The sequence below is a fragment of the Pseudophryne corroboree genome, chromosome 8 (genome assembly GCF_028390025.1).
Source record: "Pseudophryne corroboree isolate aPseCor3 chromosome 8, aPseCor3.hap2, whole genome shotgun sequence".
Lineage (NCBI taxonomy): Eukaryota > Metazoa > Chordata > Amphibia > Anura > Myobatrachidae > Pseudophryne > Pseudophryne corroboree.
In genome coordinates this window covers 49,295,156-49,315,001 of record NC_086451.1, presented here as the reverse complement: position 1 = coordinate 49,315,001, position 19,846 = coordinate 49,295,156, and the positions used below count along the sequence as shown (strand labels likewise).

The following is a 19,846-nucleotide window of genomic DNA, read 5'->3' as shown; positions in this document are numbered from 1 at the left end:
ACGCAAGACCGACGACATCTGCAATTATCAAGATGTGGTCACCCAGGAGGTCTCGGAACTACGATCGGAAGTCGACCTCATACGCGAACAAGTAGAGGACCTGGAAAATCGCTCGCGCAGAAATAATTTGCGAATACGCAATGTACCCGAGTCTGTGGACACCCCTACACTGCCGGAATTTCTCATGGGCCTCTTTCACCAGCTACTCCCGGATCTCTCGGACGACCAATTTTTGTTGGATCGAGCGCACAGAGCCCTCCGCGCAAAACCACCTCCAGATCAACCACCTAGAGATATTATCCTCCGCATGCACTTTTTCCACGTCAAAACTAAAGTGCTCAACGCTTGCCGAGGCACCCCGGCTATCCCATACAAGGGATTAAATCTCCTTGTTTTCCAGGACCTTGCTCCCTCCACCCTCAAAAAACGGAGAGAAATGTTACCCGTCACTAAGGCCTTACGTAACCGCCAGATCCTCTACAGGTGGGGATTCCCGTTTGCCCTACAGTTCACGTTCAACGGCCGAACCCACTCAGTTAAGAATCCCGATGATGGACTGTCTGTACTAAGACGACTGGGACTTTTCTCGACCTCTCCCCCTGAATCTTCTTCAGACTCAATGGACAACCCGAAGTCGAGAACCCCCCCTCAAGCTGAGTGGTCGACCACCCGCTGATTTCCCAGGATTTCTAGTTCATGGATGAACAGAAGGTTTTCCTTTCCATAGATTAATGTTTTGGAATCATTGTCTGTGTAAATGTTGATGTTTGTCTGTTGGTCTCGCCGGGTGCCGGGGCGGGGCCCCCCGTCGGGGCCCCCATGGACCGTCTTCCCGACGCCCTGAGTTGACGGCGTTGCGGATTGGACGGTGGGGTGCCCCGGGGTGGCCTCGCCCGGGCGCCCGGCGATGGCACGATGACGCGTTCGCTTGTATGCTTAAGGATTGTTTATCTCCATTAACTGTTCCATGTTTAAGTTCACCCATGTTCAAATCTTAAACTGTGATATTTCAATTGTACACGCTAGGGTATCACCTTTCCTAATACTAAGATCATGCAGACGTCGGGATAACCCACCGACTCCTGCGGTTCAATCAGACCCTACCTAAAAGATATTGGGGTATTTCCCCCTCCCTGCCGTGCAGATTACCCCCTCCCCATGCTCAAGTTCATATCAACCCTTTTTGTGTTGCTGTGCTCGATTGACACCAGGCGTTCCTCTGGTCGCCCCCAGGTCTCGCCCCCACAACACCGGACCTCCCTCCCATACGGATGGAGTCCATCAGTGGTGTTGTATGTCGTGTCTTTAAGACTACGACCATACCCGGATACTTGGATGGCCGCAAGGCCCCAATCTCCCTTGTTTTGCTCTCCCAGCTTTTCCCGTCCCGCCCACAGCCCCCCTACACAGCTCTGCGCTACCCCCGCGAGGGTTAGACCCTCCCTAAGCCGAAACCGGCTCTGGAATCCCCCATGACTCTTAAAATTGTGTCACTGAATGTCAACGGACTCAACTCCCCCCAAAAGCGTACTATGGCCATCCAATACTTTAAAAAACAGAGGGCGGACATAATTCTTTTACAAGAAACACATTTCAAAACGATACACCCCTCTCTTGCCTCGAGAGCTTACCCCCAGGCCTTCTACTCCACCACCCCCCAAAAACGTAAAGGTACCGCCATTCTACTTCGCGCTTCACTCCATTGCGCTGTTGAGAGCTCCTTTTCAGATCCTAAGGGCCGCTTCAATATAGTAGTACTTCAACTTGGAAACTCTTTCTTAACTGTGGCCTCAATTTACTCCCCCAATATGGAGCAGGGTGCCTTCCTCAGCGACTTCCGCCCTCAACTGGAAAAAATAACAAAAGGACGAGTTGTCGTCGGTGGAGATTTTAATGCAGTGCCAGATCTGATATGGGACCGCACCCAATCTAGTAACCCCAGTCCATCGACAATCAGGGAATCCAGACGACTGACAGACTACATAACATCTTCGGGCCTCTACGACGCCTGGAGAGTACTACACCCATGTGAACGCACGTACACTCACTACTCAGTCCCCCACAATTTACACTCCAGAATAGATCTATTCTTGGTAGACTCCTCCACTGTGCAGGGTTTGGTCAGAACTTCAGCTTCCCCGGTGGTGTGGTCGGATCACTTAGCAGTGTCCCTGACCATTGACTCCTCCCCTGCACTCCCCACAACTTTCCGCTGGAGATTGAACACGGCCCTCCTATTGAAAAAAGAATATCTTACCCAGACTGCCGAAGTCTTGAAAGAATTCTTTACTCTAAATTCCACTGACGAGATCTCACCTGCAATAATATGGGAAGCGCACAAAGCTTCCATTCGAGGTCACTTCATCTCCCTAACTAAAGCGCAAAAACTGAAGGACCTCCGGGAGGTCGCGGATCTCGAGAACCAAATTAAAGAACTCACAGCTCGACACCAGCGTACCCCCAAACGCACGATTTATAACAAACTCCTGGCTCTTAAAGGCCAGCTATATCAAATTCTGTCGGCCAAAGCTGCTAAGACCATGCGGTGGCTACAACACAAATTTTATTCTAAGGGTGACAAGGCGGACTCCCTCTTGGCCTCTCGCCTACGGGCCCGCAAACAGAGAAATAGGATCCTCTCCCTAAAAGACCAACAGCACAAACTGACGTACGATCCTCAACAAATAGCCCATTGTTTCAAGAAGTATTATCAATCCCTATACAATCTCCCCACCCCTGAGGACCCCACTAGTTTGCAAAAACGTATAGATAGTTTCCTTTCTACTTGCTCCCTCCCAACCCTATCTCAGCTACAGATAGACTCACTTAATCAGGAAATTTCCTCTGAAGAAGTTGATCTCACAATTAAAACACTGAGGAATACCTCAGCTCCCGGTCCAGACGGTCTACCGGCCCTATACTATAAAAAATTCAGTGGAACACTGACCCCGGCCCTGACGATATTGTTCAATGCTATTTTGGCTGGTACGCCCTTCGACAGCGCCACCACTAGAGCGGAAATAGTTGTCATCCCCAAGCCCGGCCGCGATCCCACGGAGTGTAGTAACTACCGCCCGATATCATTACTGAATTCAGATCTGAAGTTATTCGCAAAAATACTCGCTAATCGTCTTGCGGTGATGATCGCCTCTTTGGTCCACCCGGACCAAGTCGGATTCATCCCAGGCAGACAAGCGTTTGATAACATCAGAAGAGCTATTGATACCCTACACTTCGCAGACGCCTCCGCAATTCCCTCCTTAGCGATGGGGCTGGACGCTGAAAAGGCGTTCGATCGCATATCATGGGCATATATGGACCGCACTCTCCGACGCTTTGGATTCACGGGCCGGTTCCTCACGGGCATTGAATCCCTTTACTCCTCCCCTTCAGCCTGCGTTCTAGTAAATGGTCAACTGTCCCCTCCATTCACGATTGCGAATGGTACAAGACAGGGCTGCCCTCTGTCACCCTTAATCTTCGCGCTGATGATGGAACCATTGGCGTCGAGGATCCGCGGCTGCCCGGATATCTCAGGGATTACAATTGGATCTTCTCAGTTTAAGATCTCCTTATATGCAGACGATATCTTGCTTACTCTCTCGAACCCCCACATCTCCCTCCCAAACCTTCTACACGTTATACAAGAATTTGGATTCATTTCAAACTTTAAAATTAACGATGCTAAAACAGAGGTGCTAGACTTTCATCTCCATGCCCAGTTAAAGATATCTTTGCACAGTAATTTCAAGTTTGATTGGAAGAAATCTCACCTAAAATACTTAGGCGTTTTCCTCACCAGACAACACTCCCAACTATTTAAAGCCAATTACCCTGAACTTATTCATAATGTCACTAGAGATCTGCAGAAATGGTCAGATCAGTATATTTCTTGGTCCGGACGAGCCAACGCCCTGAAAATGAACATCCTGCCTCGTCTCCTATACCTATTCCAGGCACTCCCGATACGAATACCCTCAAAGGTGTTCGCAGACTTACAGAAGAAATTTTCACACTTCCTGTGGTCAGGTAAAAGACCCCGGGTTCGCTTCAAGACACTCTACAACAGGAACAGAGAGGGTGGACTTGGAGTACCTAACATTAAATTATATTATTACGCGGCCCACCTATCTCAGGCCGTCTTATGGCACTCACAGACAACGTCACGTAGATGGGTTCAATTGGAATCCGAACTCGTACGTATGAGATCCATCTCCACCCTCCTCTGGATCCCACGAACTGATAGACCTCCAGAAAGCGCTAATTTCCCGTCAATAGCATTTACTGTCACACTTTGGGACAGACTCACTAAGACTTTCTCCTTATTGTCCTCGCCCCCCGCTCTGGCACCCCTCTGGAACAACCCGTTGTTCCCCGAGGGACAGTTCACTCGTACTTTCCAACACTGGCAGAAGCACGACCTATTGTTCATCAACGACATAGCACCATCTCGCTCTTTCCCAGCCTTCTCCGATATTCAGAGTAAATATAATCTCCCTCCACACTGCTTTTTCCAATATCTACAACTGCGTAGTTTTCACATTGCATACTTACATTCACATAGTTCCTTAACACGTTCACCTCTTGAATCATTATGCTTGCTGCGCTCTCCCTCAAGGGGCCTTCTGTCATCTATTTACCGTCTCATGCTTACTCATGATCTTCCCACAAGGACCCCTCATGAAATAGCCTGGGAATCTGAATTACAGGACCACCTAGAACCAGACACCTGGGAACAAATTAAACAAAACCTAGTATCCTCAGCGACCTCAATCAGACATAGAGAAAATTTGTTTAAAATTTATGTCCGATGGTACTTGGTACCGTCCCGTCTGAGTAGAATATTTCCTTCCGCATCAGACAGGTGTTGGAGGAATTGCGGGTCGGAGGGTACCCTGCTCCATATATTCTGGGATTGTCCCCGGATAACACCGCGCTGGAAAGCCATTCGGAATTTGATATTACGAATCACCGGAGTAACGGTGCCCTTCTCCCCAACTTTCTTCATCTTTCCAAGGCCCCTCCCCGGAATTCCAAAACCTAGACAAAGACTCATTTGGCACATTGCTACCGCACTGAAATGTAAGATTGCCTTTCACTGGAAATCGCATACAATCCCCTCCATTGCGGCGGTGATTGCGGCTGTATGGGATACATATCACATGGAGTTCCTCTCTAGCGTAATCGAAAGCAGGGCGGAAACCTTCACTGAGGTCTGGTCCCCATGGTTGGCACACTTCAAATGCCCTCCTCCGTTGACATTCGGTTTCTAATATACTTACAAAATGAATAACAAATGCTTGCATTGCTGTATCCCCCCCCCTCCCCCCTTTCCCTCTTTCCTTCTGTCTTTCCCACCCCCTTCCTCCAATGTATTTTGAAAAAACTTCAATAAACAGTGTTTAAAAAAAAAAAAAAAAAAGGGGGCGATGTCTGCCGTAATGTGTAAAAAGGGGATGCTGTCTGCCGTAATGTGAAAAATGGAGGACGCTGTCTGCCGTAATGTGTAAAAAGGGGGACGCTATCTGCCGTGATGTGTAAAAAGAGCGACGCAGACTGCCGTAATGTGTAAAAAGGGGACGCTGTCTGTCGTAATGTGTAAAAAGGGGGACGCTGTCTGCAGTAATGTGTAAAAATGGGACGCTGTCTGTCGTAATGTGTAAAAAGGGGATGCTGTCTGCCATAATGTGTAAAAAGGGGATCCTGTCTGGCGTAATGTGTAAAATGGGGGACGCTGTCTGCCGTAATGTGTAAAAAGGGGGACGCTATCTTCCGTGATGTGTAAAAAGAGCGACGCAGTCTGCCGTAATGTGTAAAAAGGGAACGCAGTCTGCCGTAATGTGTAAAAAGGGAACGCTGTCTGCCGTAACGTGTAAAAGGGGCTCTACCTGATGTAGTGGCGCTACTGTGTGGCGTAATTTGAATAATGGAGACTAGTGTGCACCGTAGTATGAATTGGTATTATTTTATGGCCACACCCCTTCCCCATGAAGCCACACCCCTAATGTTATTTGCGCACGCCTCTGGCGCGCACTGCCCGTATTTTACATAAGGGGGGAAGCGCCAATGCCGTTTCTTGCACACAGCGCTAAAATGCCTAGTTACGGCACTGGTGGTTAGCATTGCTGCCTCACGGCACTGAGGTCACTAATGTTACGTTTGTTTCCCACCATGGATCAGACTACTAACTACATGGAGTGTGATTATAACTTACTCCTTTGGGCTACATATAATGTCACTGCTTAGCACGGCCATGTACCTGGCTTCTGTGTGATGACACTTTTATTATTCTAACATACGCAATATACAGTATAACTGTCTTACTCTCTATAGGGGAGAAGCCTAAAGCAGAGAGATTGTGACGGCAGACATAGTGACTACGCCATAAGGACCTGCGGAGAAACTTCCCGGTTTTTGCCTTGGAGCCCAGCAGTGCGGGTAATCCGGATAGCACTCTACTTTTATACCACCAGTGGCTCCATCCTCACTGACCGGGTAAGGACACTCTGATCCACTTGAACATTTACCGGACTCTCTGATTTGCACAATTATCGCTGCCTGTTTTCAGGATACACATACCATGTTTTCTGGATAAACTTCGAGGGCACTTATTGTTTTATTGTGTTGTATATAAATCTGCATGACTTGCACATAAATGTGTCAGTACCGTTGAATATTATTGTTATTTCCTTTTAGAAAACACATGCCATGTTTTCTGGATAAACTTCATACTACTTAGGAAACACATGCCATGTTTTCTAGATGACTCATATGCTCTTTCTCTTACGTCCTAGAGGATGCTGGGGACTCCAAAAGGACCATGGGGTATAGACGGGATCCGCAGGAGCTTGGGCACACTGAAAAGACTTAATCTGGGTGTGAACTGGCTCCTCCCTCTATGCCCCTCCTCCAGACCTCAGTTACACTTTTTGCCCAGGACTGACTGGACACTCACAGGGGAGCTCTCCTGAGTTTCTCTGGAAAATATTTTTTGTTAGGTTTTTTATTTTCAGGGAGACCTGCTTCTTCTTAGTTAAGGGCTCTGCTTCTCGGCTGCTGGACACCATTAGCTCCAGAGGGTTCGATCACTTGGTGCGCCTAGCTGCTTGTTCCCGGAGCCACACCGTCACCCCCTCACAGAAGCCAGAAGAAAGAAGTCGGGTGAGAATGAGAAGATCAGAAGACTTCAGGACGGCAGAAGACTTCAGTAACGGAAGGTACAGCACAGCGGTAAGGCTGTGCTCCATGCTCCCACACACATCACCAACGGTAGTTACAGGGTGCAGTGCGCTGGGTGGGGCCGCCTTGGGCAGCATGTTACTGAGGTTGGGGACCGGCAGAAGGCTTTCGGTGCCTCTGCACCGTTTCTTAAACCCCCGCCGGCATCTTTTTCATTTTCAAATTTGGCGGGCTGAAGCGCGTTGGGAAGGGGGCGGAGCTTCATCCCACGGCTCACAGACGCCATCTTCTCCTTCAACACGCGGCTGAAGGAGACGCTGCCGGGACCTCCACATCTCCTCTCACAAGTAACGGGGAGATATTCAGAAGGGGGGGCCGCAGTGTGGTGCTTCTTATCATTATAAATTAAGCAGCGCTGGGTACATATATCTTTTGTCGGGATATATGGGCGCTGGGGTGTGGGCTGGCATACTCCCTCTGTGTCCTCTATCTGGGCTTCATTGTGGGCCTGTCCCCTAGCTGGGACGTTCTGTGTGTTTCTGTGTGTCGGTACTACGTGTCGGCATGTCTGAGGCTGAATGTTATTCACCAGAGGAGGTTATTGGGGGAGCGGATGCGGGGCTAGATTTGGGACTGTCGACGCAGCCGACACCTGATTTACTCGCATTGCTCAGTACGATAAATTCGAATGTAGCTTCTTTATCAAAGAGATTAGATAAGTCTGAGTCACAGACACAGGTGTGGAAAAAGTACATGGAAGAAGCTTTGTCTCAGGTTCAGACCCCATCTGGGTCGCAAAAGCAGCCATTTACTCAAGTGGTAGATACGGATACCGACACGGACTCTGATTCCGAGGTCGATTTCACTGAGGCTGCTTTACATCCATGATTAGTTAAGAGTATTCAGTACATGATTGTGGCTATAAAAGATGTTTTACACATTTCTGATGAACCTGCGGTACAGGAAACAAGGATTTGCTTGTTTAAGGGAAAAAAACCTGAGGTGAAGTTTCCCCCCTCTCATGAAATGAATACTCTTTGTGAAAAGGCTTCGGGAGCCGCCGGATAAGAGGTGGCAGATTCCCAAGAGGATTTATATGGCATATCCGTTCCCCTCGGATGACAGGGAAAAATGGGAGGCGTCTCCAAATGTTGACAAAGCTCTATCTCGCTTGTGTAAGAAAGTGGAGTCTCCTGACACGGCAGCTCCCAAAGATCCGGCGAATCGCAAGCTGGAGACGTCTCTGAAGTCCATTTTCGCTAATACGGGTGCATTGCTCAGACCTACTGTGGCGTCGGTATGGGTGAGTAGTGCTATTGCTAAATGGGCTGAAAATTTAGCTAATGATATGGATACCCTTGATAAAGATAATGTTCTTTTGACTCTTGGTTATATCAAGGACGCTGCAGATTACCTGAAGGATGCGACGAGGGATGTCTGTCTCTTGGGATCAAGAGCCAATGCCATGTCGATATCAGCCAGGAGGGCGTTGTGGATCCATCAATGGAATGCTGATGCCGACTCCAAGAGGGCTATGGAAGCGTTACCCTTCAAAGGTACTGTCTTGTTTGGGAACGGCTTGGCTGACCTGGTCTCGACCGCGACTGCGGGTAAGTCCTCTTTTCTTCCTTATGTTCCCACACAACAGAAAAAGGCACCACATCAGCAGATGCAGTCCTATCGTACAAATAAATACAGGCGTGGAAAAGGTTTGTCCTTCCTCGCTTCAAAAGGTAGAGGAAGGGGAAGGAAACCACCTGCAGTGTCAGGCGCCCATGACCAAAAGTCCTCCCCTGCTTCTACCAAGTCCACCGCATGACGCTGGGGCTTCCCTGGGGGAGTCCGGACCGGTGGGGGGCCGCCTACAAATATTCAGTCAGGTCTGGATTCAATCAGACCTGGATCCTTGGGTCCTAGAGATTGTGTCTCAGGGATACAAGCTGGAGTTTCGGGAGATACCCCCTCACCGGTTCTTCATTTCAGCGTTACCAGTAGCTCTTCCGGACAGGGAGGTGGTGCTGGCAGCGATACAAAAATTGTGTCTACAGAGGGTCATCGTCCCAACGGGGGGATGGGTTCTACTCGAGCCTCTTTGTTGTGCTGAAACCGGACGGTTTGGTCAGACCAATTCTAAATCTAAAATCCCTCAATGCATACTTGAAAGTTTTCAAGTTCAAGATGGAATCTCTTCGAGCGGTAATTGCCAGCCTGGAAGGGGGGATTTTATGGCGTCAGTCGACATAAAGGATGCCTACTTACATGTCCAGATATGTCCTTCACATCAGGCCTTCCTCAGGTTTGAGATACAGGATTCTCATTACCAATTTCAGACGTTGCCGTTTGGGCTTTCCACGGCTCCGAGGATTTTCACCAAAGTTATGGCGGAAATGATGGTTCTCCTTCGCAAACAAGGGGTTACAATTTTCCCGCACTTGGACGATCTCCTGATAAAGGCGAGGTCCAAGGAACGGTTGCTGAGAAGTGTAAATTTGTCACTGTCGGTTCTGCGACAGCACGGTTGGGTACTCAATTAGCCAAAATCTCAGTTGATTCTGACCACTCGGCTGCCTTTTCTGGGCATGATTCTGGACACGGATTCACAGAAAGTATTTCTTCCAGAAGAAAAAGCTCTGGAACTGCAGACGATGGTCAGGGAACTTCTGAGGCCGACGAGTGTGTCGACCCATCACTGTACTCGGGTTCTGGGGAAAATGGTTGCAGCGTACGAAGCCATTCCATTTGGCAGGTTTCATGCCCGGGTGTTTCAGTGGGACTTGCTGAGCAAATGGTCCGGGTCTCACCTTTACATGCACCGGAAGATAAGTCTATTTCCCAGAGCCAGAATTTCTCTCCTGTGGTAGCTACAAAGTCCTCACCTCCTAGGGGGACGCCGGTTCGGTATCCAGGATTGGGTACTTCTGACAACAGATGCAAGTCTCCGCGGGCTGGGGCGCAATCACCCAAGGAAGGAACTTCTAGGGGAAATGGTCACTCCAGGAAGCTTGTCTCCACATAAATGTTCTCGAGTTAAGAGCCATGTACAACGGCCTGCTGCAAGCAAGAAGCCTTCTTCAGGGTCGACCTGTCCTGGTATAGTCCGACAACATCACAGCGGTGGCACATATAAACCGTCAAGGCGGAAAAAGGAGCAGAGCGGCAATGGCGGAGGCCACAAGAATCCTTTGCTGGGCGGAACAACACGTGAGCGCCCTGTCAGCAGTCTTCCTACCGGGAGTGGACAACTGGGAAGCAGATTTCCTCAGCAGACACGATCTCCATCCGGGAGAGTGGGTTCTTCACCAAGAGGTATTTGCAGAGGTGACAAAACATTGGGGAATTCCGTTGATCGACATGATGGCGTCTCGTCTCAACAAGAAGCTCCCGAGGTATTGTTCCAGGTCAAGGGACCCCCAAGCCAGTGCAGTGGACGCCCAGGTGTCTCTGTGGGTGTTCCAGTCAGTGTATGTGTTCCCTCCACTCCTCTCATTCCAAAGGTACTGGGGATCATTCGGCGAGCAAGGGTTCAGGCGATTTTCGTCGTTCCAGATTGGCCAAGAAGGGCCTGGTACCCGGATCTTCAGGAATTACTGGTGGAATATCCTTGGCCGCTTCCTCTAAGAGAGGACCTGTTGTTGCAGGGTCCATGCGTGTTTCCAGACTTACCGCGGCTACGTTTGACGGCATGGAGGTTGAGCGCCAGATTTTAGCTCGTAAGGGTATCCCCAGGGCAGGGCCGAAACTAGGGGGGGGCTAGGGGGGCAGGCGACCTGGGCGCCAGATTGGAGGGGGCGCCGAGACCCCCTAACACCCGCCGCGGCACTTACTTTTAAACCCCCTTCTCCCGAGTGCCCAGCTCGGGGGGCGGGGTTTCGCGGAATGACGCGATTGCGTCGTGACGTCACGGCACAAACGCGTCATTCCACGAAACCCCGCCGGAGGAGGGAGAAGGGGGAGCCCGGAGCCGCGCAGACGAGAAGGGAGAGGCGGCTGAAGAGCGGCGAGAACCGCTTCAAATGTAAGTCAGCCCCTCTCCCTTCCTCTCTCTCTCTCTCCCTCCACCACCTGCCGCAATGTGTAAAATGGGGACCTGTGCCTGCCGCTATGTGTAAAATGGGGACCTGTGCCTGCCGCTATGTGTAAAATGGGGACCTGTGCCTGCCGCTATGTGTAAAATGGGGACACTTGCCAGCGTACTGTGTAAAATGGGGACCTGTGCCTGCCGCTATGTGTAAAATGGGGACACTTGCCAACGTACTGTGTAAAATGGGGACCTGTGCCTGCCGCAATGTGTAAAATGGGGACACTTGCCAGCGTACTGTGTAAAATGGGGACCTGTGCCTGCCGCTATGTGTAAAATGGGGACACTTGCCAGCGTACTGTGTAAAATGGGGACCTGTGCCTGCCGCAATGTGTAAAATGGGGACACTTGCCAGCGTACTGTGTAAAATGGGGACCTGTGCCTGCCGCAATGTGTAAAATGGGGACCTGTGCCTGCCGCAATGTGTAAAATGGGGACACTTGCCAGCGTACTGTGTAAAATGGGGACCTGTGCCTGCCGCAATGTGTAAAATGGAGACACTTGCCAGCGTACTGTGTAAAATGGGGACCTGTGCCTGCCGCTATGTGTAAAATGGGGACACTTGCCAGCGTACTGTGTAAAATGGGGACCTGTGCCTGCCGCAATGTGTAAAATGGGGACCTGTGCCTGCCGCAATGTATAAAATGGGGACCTGTGCCTGCCGCAATGTGTAAAATGGGGACCTGTGCCTGCCGCAATGTGTAAAATGGGGACACTTGCCAGCGTACTGTGTAAAATGGGGACCTGTGCCTGCCGCAATGTGTAAAATGGGGACACTTGCCAGCGTACTGTGTAAAATGGGGACCTGTGCCTGCCGCTATGTGTAAAATGGGGACACTTGCCAGCGTACTGTGTAAAATGGGGACCTGTGCCTGCCGCAATGTGTAAAATGGGGACACTTGACAGCGTACTGTGTAAAATGGGGACCTGTGCCTGCCGCAATGTGTAAAATGGGGACACTTTCCAGCGTACTGTGTAAAATGGGGACTTGTGCCTGCCGCAATGTGTAAAATGGGGACCTGTGCCTGCCGCAATGTGTAAAATGGGGACACTTGCCAGCGTACTGTGTAAAATGGGGACTTGTGCCTGCCGCAATGTGTAAAATGGGGACCTGTGCCTGCCGCAATGTGTAAAATGGGGACACTTGCCAGCGTACTGTGTAAAATGGGGACCTGTGCCTGCCGCTATGTGTAAAATGGGGACACTTGCCAGCGTACTGTGTAAAATGGGGACCTGTGCCTGCCGCAATGTGTAAAATGGGGACCTGTGCCTGCCGCAATGTGTAAAATGGGGACCTGTGCCTGCCGCTATGTGTAAAATGGGGACACTTGCCAGCGTACTGTGTAAAATGGGGACCTGTGCCTGCCGCAATGTGTAAAATGGGGACACTTGCCGGCGTATTGTGTAAAATGGGGACCTGTGCCTGCCGCAATGTGTAAAATGGGGACACTTGCCGGCGTACTGTGTAAAATGGGGACCTGTGCCTGCCGCAATGTGTAAAATGGGGACACTTGCCAGCGTACTGTGTAAAATGGGGACCTGTGCCTGCCGCAATGTGTAAAATGGGGACACTTGCCAGCGTACTGTGTAAAATGGGGACCTGTGCCTGCCGCTATGTGTAAAATGGGGACACTTGCCAGCGTACTGTGTAAAATGGGGACCTGTGCCTGCCGCAATGTGTAAAATGGGGACACTTGCCAGCGTACTGTGTAAAATGGGGACCTGTGCCTGCCGCTATGTGTAAAATGGGGACACTTGCCAGCGTACTGTGTAAAATGGGGACCTGTGCCTGCCGCAATGTGTAAAATGGGGACCTGTGCCTGCCGCAATGTGTAAAATGGGGACACTTGCCAGCGTACTGTGTAAAATGGGGACCTGTGCCTGCCGCTATGTGTAAAATGGGGACACTTGCCAGCGTACTGTGTAAAATGGGGACCTGTGCCTGCCGCTATGTGTAAAATGGGGACACTTGCCAGCGTACTGTGTAAAATGGGGACCTGTGCCTGCCGCAATGTGTAAAATGGGGACACTTTTTCCTGCCGCAATGTGTAAAATGGGGACACTTTTTCCTGCCGCAATGTGTAAAATGGGGACACTTTTTCCTGCCGCAATGTGTAAAATGGGGACACTTTTTCCTGCCGCAATGTGTAAAATGGGGACACCTGTCTGCCGCAATGTGTAAAATGGGGAATGGGGACACCTGCCTGTCGTACTGTGTAAAATGGGGACACTTTTTCCTGGATATGAAATTTATGTTAGAAAAGGCAGTTTTTCAGGTAAAAAAGTTCTGAAAGATATATATATATATATATATATATATATAGAAAATAGTAACATGCGGCACTCACAGCTTAGTAGAAACTGGTGAATAAACGGCCAGACTCCGTGAAGATCAACGTTTCAATTTATAAAATTTTCGTCAGGATACAAACAAATACAAATGAACTCACCTTATATCCCCACCAGCGTGAACATTTCTCCCGCCCGCCGGAGCGCCAGCGCAGGACGCTGAGGCAGGGCGCTGTCAGATGACGTCGCGGCTAACAGCCGTTACGTGCACACCAAACCCATCACCATGGTGACAATCTAAACAAGGCACAATGCTGCAGTCAATGGCGGTACTTAGAAATAAGACCTCCGTATAGTAATAAGATACAATCGCTTAAAAGCTCATTCCAATACTTGACAAAAGTTAACATTTCAGATATAACCACCATGTTCAAAGTGACAGATTGAGGGGATCTGCTAAGAGAAACCCATAGATATTAGTAACACTGAGTCACGAAAAAAGGAGAAAAAAAAAAAAACATTGTAGTCACAAAATGAATCGGGGCAAATGTAACAATCATATAGTACAAAAAATATATATAAAAATAAAAAGAATGAAAAAAATGAAAAAAATTTATGAAAATTTTTTATAATCAATATATGAAACAATTATATCAAATAGAAATAAAGAAACAATATAATGAAAACCAGCAATGCTTGACACCTAAAAGCAGGACAAGGGAAGAGTTTCGTTAAGGCCCCGTGGGGCCAAGACATCCAATTTGGATATCCATCTGGCCTCACATCTCAGCAGAGCAGCCCCTCTGTCGCCTCCTCGTAATGATAATGGAATATGATCTATCATGCGGTACTTGATGCTGGCCACACTATGTTTAAATTCAGCAAAGTGTCTGGCCACTGGTTGTTCACTTATACCAGTGGACAGTGCCTGTCTAATAGCTGATCTGTGTGCCGTCATCCTCTCTTTGAACTTCCTGATAGTTTTACCTATATAGGAAAGTCCGCATGGGCATATGATCTGGTATACGACATAGGTGCTCTCACATGTTAAGCGATGCTGAATTTTAAGCTTTGTACCTAAATGAGGGTGACAAAAAGTGTCACCACTAATCAGATACTTACAAGTAGTACAGGGACACTTGTAGCATCCCAATTTGCCTAAAGTTAAAAAGTTCTTTGGGGGTGGCTTCCCTTTACCTGTAATGTCAGTTTTGACCAGAATATCCCGCAAATTGCTGGATCTGGAGAAACATGGCATCAAATCTACTCCGCCCAACTTCAATTGATCATCTGACTTAATAAGATGCCAATGTTTTTTGGCAATTTTACATACAGTCTCAGAACGTGAATGGTACTGATTCACCCAAGGAAATTTGGAATCCTGTGTTGTCCTAATCTTTTTGACTAATAGGTCTTTTCTATCCATAGCCAATACTTTTTCTTTATCATGAAGGAGTTTACGTAATTGGTAACCCCTGGCTGCAAATTTGGATATAAGGTCATCAATTTGAGCTGATGCTATAGATGCATTATCATTGATCCTTCTGATTCTGATCATCTGTGAATATGGTAAGCCATATTTCAGGCTTCTGGGGTGACAACTATTCCAATGCAGGAATGTATTGCGGTCAGTTGGTTTAGTAAAGACCGTAGTTGAAATCCTACCTTCAAGGAGAGAAATTCTAACATCTAGGAAATCTATCACCTGTCTATCCATCTTAAAGGTAAATTTAACTGGACTGGCAGAGTTGTTATGAGTTTCCATGATCAATTTAAATTTTTCTTCCGTGCCCCTCCAAATCAACAAAAGATCATCTATGAATCTTGTATAAAATACAATATCCATAGCTATTTCTGGATCTCTGAAAAATAAATCATTCTCGACTGCAAACATGAAGATGTTAGCGTATGTCGGAGCAACTGCAGAACCCATCGCACACCCTTGGTATATATAATATTTTTATTCATTTTTTTTTATTATTTTTTTATTTTATTTTATTATTTTTATTTATTTATTGTAAAATATTTTTTTTTGGGGGGGGGGGGGGGTCAAATGACTACCTTGCCCCGGGTGCCAAAAATCCTAGTTTCGGCCCTGCCCAGGGAGGTCATTCCAACTCTCATTAAGGCTAGGAAGGAGGTTACGGCGAAACATTATCCCCGTATTTGGAGAAAGTATGTTTCCTGTTGTGAGTCTATAATGGCTCCTGCGGAAGATTTTCACTTGGGGCGCTTTCTCCACTTTTTACAGGTGGGAGTAGATGCAGGCCTGAAATTAGGTTCCATCAAAGTGCAGATTTCGGCTTTGTCTATTTTCTTTCAAAAAGAATTAGCGGTCCTCCCAGAGGTTCAGACCTCCGTTTGTGCCTCCTGTAGCTCCATGGGAGCTTGATGTGGTCTTACGGTTTCTCATGTCTTCCTGGTTTGAACCTTTGCGTAAGGTTGAATTGAAATTTCTCACTTGGAAGGTAGTTATGCTTTTGGCGCTGGCGTCTGCCAGGCGGGTGTCAGAGTTGGCGGCCTTATCTCATAAGAGCCCGTACTTGATTTTTCATTCGGATAGGGCGGAATTGAGGACTCGTCAACAATTTCTGCCGAAGGTGGTTTCTTCATTTCACATTAACCAACCTATTGTGGTCCCGGTGGCTATGGAGGCTGTGGCGATTCCAAAATCTCTGGATGTTGTAAGAGCGTTGAAGATCTACGTAACTAGGACAGCTGTTCCCAGAAAAACTGAGGCGTTTTTTGTCTTGTATGCTTCCAACAAAATTGGTCATCCTGCTTCAAAACAGACTATTGCACGCTGGATTTGTAGTACGATTCAGCAGGCTCATTCTTTGGCTACCGAAGTCAGTAAAAGCCCATTCTACCAGAAAAGTGGGCTCATCTTGGGCGGCTGCCTAAGGCGTCTCGGCGTTACAGCTTTGCCGAGCAGCTACTTGGTCGGGTTCAAACACTTTTGCTAAGTTCTATAAGTTTGATACCCTGGCTGATGAGGACCTTGCGTTTGGTCAGTCGGTGCTGCAGAGTCGTCCGCACTCTCCCGCCCGTTCTGGAGCTTTGGTATAAACCCCATGGTCCTTTTGGAGTCCCCAGCATCCTCTAGGACGTAAGAGAAAATAGGATTTTGGTACTTACTGATAAATCCTTTTCTCCTAGTCCGTAGAGGATGCTGGGCACCCATCCCAGTGCGGACTGTTACTTGCAGTGTTTTCTTGCTAGTTAAATTAGTTTATACACAGGTTGTGTATTTCTTGTTTCAGCTTGTTGCTGTTGTTAATTCATACTGTTATCTGGTTTAATGTTACTCTGGTTGTACGGTATGTTTGTGGTGTGGGCTGGTATGTTGGTAGCCCTTAGTTTAAACAAAAATCTTTCGTTGAAATGTCCGTCTCTCCTGGGCACAGTTCCTATAACTGAGGTCTGGAGGAGGGGCATAGAGGGAGGAGCCAGTTCACACCCAGATTAAGTCTTTTCAGTGTGCCCAAGCTCCTGCGGATCCCGTCTATACCCCATGGTCCTTTTGGAGTCCCCAGCATCCTCTACGGACTAGGAGAAAAGGATTTATCGGTAAGTACCAAAATCCTATTTTTACTGTTTTGTTTTTAAACTGTATTATCTTCTGAATCTTTTTTACTCATATTCATAATAAATCTTTTATATTGGGATCTCACTGAGCGCCTGTCGGTGTTTTCCCACATTCATTCAACTTGCAATACAACTTCTGGTCACAGGGAAGGCCCAAGTTATAACCCATAGGCAGCACGTGAAGGGTGCGCAGCTGAACCACACCAACTACCTGTTCAATCGGGATGTAATCGTCTCCCTATACCGACGCCGGAATCCCGACCGCTGGAAATCTCAACAGTCGTCATGCCGACTAACGGGGACTATACCCAATCGTGGGTGTCCATTACACCGATAGTGTGGGAATCGAACCGCAAGGGGCTTCGCTGCGCTTGCCCCCCCCCCCCGCCGGCAATCTGACAGCTGGGATCCCAGATGCCAGTAACCCAATCCCAACCCATTCAATCTGCCCAAAGCGGGGAGTTTAGACGGGTTTAGGCGTTTTAGGCAGATAAACCCAGTCTGTTTGGGCACGATGGGCGCACAGACACAGTTGAGTTGTGACAATTGTTTTAGTGTCTAAAAAGTTGCGTTTAGACTGGATTTTTAGACGCCCAAAACAATTGAATTGGCCCCACTGACTGCTGCCGTAACCGCACTGGTAATAGAACCGGCAAGAGTGAGGGAAGGAGTGAGAGCAATAGGATCAGAGAGTAAGTGGCATTTATTGACTATGAAAGCCTAAATGTAAGGCCAGAGCTTACCTATTGGTCCTAGCTGGTGATTCCCCAAACCTTGGCATGCCACTTACACCTGTTCCCTGTGACACTGTAGTTGGAATAATAAGATTTTACTCACCGGTAAATCTATTTCTCGTAGTCCGTAGTGGATGCTGGGAACTCCGAAAGGACCATGGGGAATAGCGGCTCCGCAGGAGACTGGGCACAACTAAAGAAAGCTTTTAGGTCACCTGGTGTGCACTGGCTCCTCCCACTATGACCCTCCTCCAAGCCTCAGTTAGGACACTGTGCCCGGACGAGCTGACATAATAAGGAAGGATTTTGAATCCCGGGTAAGACTCATACCAGCCACACCAATCACACCGTATAACTCGTGATACTATACCCAGTTTAACAGTATGACAACAACTGAGCCTCTCAACAGATGGCTCAACAATAACCCTTTAGTTAACAATAACTATGTACAAGTATTGCAGACAATCCGCACTTGGGATGGGCGCCCAGCATCCACTACGGACTACGAGAAATAGATTTACCGGTGAGTAAAATCTTATTTTCTCTGACGTCCTAGTGGATGCTGGGAACTCCGAAAGGACCATGGGGATTATACCAAAGCTCCCAAACGGGCGGGAGAGCGCGGATGACTCTGCAGCACCGAATGAGAGAACTCCAGGTCCTCCTCAGCCAGGGTATCAAATTTGTAGAATTTAGCAAACGTGTTTGCCCCTGACCAAGTAGCAGCTCGGCAAAGTTGTAAAGCCGAGACCCCTCGGGCAGCCGCCCAAGATGAGCCCACTTTCCTCGTGGAGTGGGCTTTTACTGATTTAGGATGCGGCAGTCCAGCCGCAGAATGCGCCAGCTGAATTGTGCTACAAATCCAGCGAGCAATAGTCTGCTTAGAAGCAGGAGCACCCAGTTTGTTGGGTGCATACAGGATAAACAGCGAGTCAGTTTTCCTGACTCCAGCCGTCCTGGAAACATAAATTTTCAAGGCCCTGACTACGTCCAGTAACTTGGAATCCTCCAAGTCCCTAGTAGCCGCAGGCACCACAATAGGTTGGTTCAAGTGAAAAGCTGATACCACCTTAGGGAGAAACTGGGGACGAGTCCTCAATTCTGCCCTATCCATATGGAAAATCAGATAAGGGCTTTTATATGACAAAGCCGCCAATTCTGAAACACGCCTGGCCGAAGCCAAGGCCAATAACATGACCACTTTCCACGTGAGATATTTTAGATCCACGGTTTTTAGTGGCTCAAACCAATGTGATTTTAAGAAACTCAACACCACGTTGAGATCCCAAGGTGCCACTGGAGGCACAAACGGGGGCTGAATATGCAGCACTCCTTTTACAAACGTCTGAACTTCAGGTAGTGAAGCTAGTTCTTTCTGGAAGAAAATCGACAGAGCCGAGATCTGTACCTTAATGGAGCCTAATTTCAGGCCCATAGTCACTCCTGTTTGTAGGAAATGCAGAAATCGACCTAGTTGAAATTCCTCTGTTGGGGCCTTTCTGGCCTCACACCAAGCAACATATTTCCGCCATATGCGGTGATAATGTTTTGCAGTTACATCTTTCCTGGCTTTAATCAGCGTAGGAATGACTTCCTCCGGAATGCCCTTTTCCTTCAGGATCCGGCGTTCAACCGCCATGCCGTCAAACGCAGCCGCGGTAAGTCTTGGAACAGACAGGGCCCCTGCTGCAGCAGGTCCTGTCTGAGCGGCAGAGGCCATGGGTCCTCTGAGATCAACTCTTGAAGTTCCGGGTACCACGCTCACCTTGGCCAATCCGGAACCACGAGTATTGTTCTTACTCCTCGTTTTCTTATTATTCTCAGTACCCTTGGTATGAGATGCAGAGGAGGGAACACATAAACTGACTGGTACACCCACGGTGTCACTAGAGCGTCCACAGCTATCGCCTGAGGGTCCCTTGACCTGGCGCAATATCTCCAGTTTTTTGTTTAGGCGGGACGCCATCATGTCCACCTG

The 19,846-nt window shown here is 48.4% G+C and overlaps 1 protein-coding gene across 5 annotated transcripts in view; it reads left to right on the top strand.

Moving 5' to 3' along the window:
• The window catches only part of LOC134948397 (uncharacterized), a 245,576-nt gene that overhangs the window by 143,952 nt on the left and 81,778 nt on the right, over nt 1-19,846 (top strand). For all 5 annotated transcript variants that reach the window (XM_063936340.1, XM_063936338.1, XM_063936339.1 and 2 more), the window contains one exon: nt 6,334-6,495. The gene's annotated coding sequence lies outside the window, so the exon portion shown is untranslated. The remainder of the gene's footprint in view (nt 1-6,333; nt 6,496-19,846) is intronic.